The sequence below is a fragment of the Bos javanicus genome, chromosome 8 (genome assembly GCF_032452875.1).
Source record: "Bos javanicus breed banteng chromosome 8, ARS-OSU_banteng_1.0, whole genome shotgun sequence".
NCBI lineage: Eukaryota > Metazoa > Chordata > Mammalia > Artiodactyla > Bovidae > Bos > Bos javanicus.
Window position 1 is genome coordinate 41,937,869 of NC_083875.1, and position 2,261 is coordinate 41,940,129.

The 2,261-nt window shown below is 44.8% G+C and overlaps 1 long non-coding RNA gene across 1 annotated transcript; it reads left to right on the plus strand.

Annotated features, from left to right (window-relative positions):
• The first annotated feature begins 387 nt into the window (after positions 1-387).
• Positions 388-1,782, plus strand: LOC133253412 (uncharacterized). The gene is made up of 2 exons (XR_009738296.1): positions 388-624; positions 1,516-1,782. It is a non-coding gene; the product is annotated as an uncharacterized LOC133253412 (long non-coding RNA).
• The last annotated feature ends 479 nt before the right edge of the window (positions 1,783-2,261 follow it).

The following is a 2,261-nucleotide window of genomic DNA, read 5'->3' on the forward strand; positions in this document are numbered from 1 at the left end:
TTGGCACTCAGCTGGTAGCCAGCATGGTCTGGGGTATCCAGGAAGGCTTTTTCACTTGGGCTGGCATCTGGGCTGGTGTGATAGTTAATTATGTATGTTTATTTGGGTGAGCCATGTACCCAGATAACTGACCAAACATTATTCTGGATGTGTCAGTGAGGGTGTTTTGGGATGAGAGTAATATTTAAATCAGTAACTTTGGGTATGGCAGATTGCCCCTCTAGAATTTGGATGGGCCTCAGCCAATCACTTGAAGGCCTTAATAGACCAAAGATTGGTTTTTGCTCAGCAAGAAAGAACTCTGCCAGCTGATGGTCTTTGGCCTTAAACTACAGCTGAGACTGTGAGTAGGGAGCCTGTATGTGGCCTCTCTGTGGTATGACTTTGTCCCGCATGGTTTCTTCACACCTGGGGCTTCTCCCAGCGAGACTGGTATTGCCCAGTGAGAGTTTTCCAGCAGACGAAACAGAAGCTGCCTTCCTTTTTGTGACCCGTGCATGGATGTCAGTTGACATCACCTGTGTCATGCTCTGTTGGTCAGAGCAGTCACAAACCTGCCAGGTTCAACAGGAGAGGATGTAGATGGACCTCACCTCTTCATGGGAGGGGTGTCAAATAATTTAGGTAAAATGTTTTAAAATTGCTGCTGAGACCAACTGGGTCATGTAGGAAACACACTCACTCACTGACTCTCTCACTCTCTCTTTCTCTCACTCACACACACACTTAGGGGTTTTTGGAGGAACTGTAATAACAGTCCTCTTCCTCACAATTACTGAAACAGCTGATAGAGAGCATGGGTTTTGATGTGTACCACAGAGGGCTTTCTTATTTTTCTCTTATAAACTGAATTGCCCCCACTTGAGATGAACACCTCATAGAATGCCTTCTCTACAAGCAGCAGATCAGGAAGCAAGCAAGGAGGGGCTAGAGCGTGTGGGTTCTATCCTTCTCTCAAAGTCATAAATCAGAGAATCCTGGGGGACAGAGAGTGGGCATGGGGCAAGAGGCTGGAGTCCTTACTGGGACACAGTATTTCTCAATGGGGCATAAACAGCATTTGTGCTGGAACATTCTTCATTGTGAGAGACACTGCAGAGTGGTTAGCACCTCTGGTCCCTTGGCAGCAAATGCCAGCAGCCCCAAGTTTCATACCCCAATTTCTGTGACAAAGAGAAACAGTCCTCATGCATGCTGGTGGAACTCCCTTCAGGTGGACATGAGAGAGAAGAAGAATGCACAGTTTCTTCCCCTGCCTACCCCCACCCAGCAGCCACAAACTCAGCATACCCTAATATGTCTCCTTCCAAACTGTTTGAAAAACAACTACGTATTTCTTTAGCACAGTAGTCCACCCCCCAAATAGTAGGTCATTCCTTATATTCATGGGCAAAGCCGACCTTGCTACTGTTTAATCTTAGGAACTATTTTGATTTTGTTGCACTGAAGAGTTGTTTTAAAATGTGAAATACTGTCCTGCCAAGTAACTCCTTTTTTTCATTGTTATTTTACCAGAAGCAGTGCTTTCATGATTTCTTGTGGCTTTCCAAGGAAGATATTTAACGGAATGAAATGGAGGCTTTCAGCTGGACCTGGTTTTGTGTTCCAGCATTAGGGGATGCACAAGCAGTGAAGCAAAAGCCTTTCCTCCCTCTGTCAGGCAGTAATGGAACCTCGAATGGGTGACAAATGGAAAATGGTTCAAGGCCCTTGTGTTTCACCAGAAGTGAAAACAGATGAAAAGACTTGTTTTTCTGGCCAAATAAAGACCTTTTAAAGATCCCTTTCTTTCCCCATTTTCAATAGTGTTACTAAGTTTGTGATTAGTACCAGTGAATAAGCTATGTCAAGGACAGGCAATCCACTGATTAAAACTTAAAATCCGTGCCACTGGGAAGAGAAAAGAGACATGAGGATCTTGTGAGTAAACTGCAGATACCATAGTTGCTTGTACTATTCAGAGTTGTTTTTTAAAACAAAGAGATTATTGGAGAAAAAAAAAAAGAAAGGAAAGCTATGTCACTGGCATTGTATTTGTGCTTTGCATCGTGGCTGGCCACAGGATATTTGAAATGTATGCTGCTACTGCTAAGTCGCCTCAGTCATGTCCGACTCTGTGCAACCCCATAGACGGCAGCCCACCAGGCTCCCCAGTCCCTGGGATTCTCCAGGCAAGAACACTGGAGTGGGTTGCCATTTCCTTCTCCAATGCATGAAAGTGAAAAGTGAAAGTGAAGTCGCTCTGTCGTTCCGACTCTTAG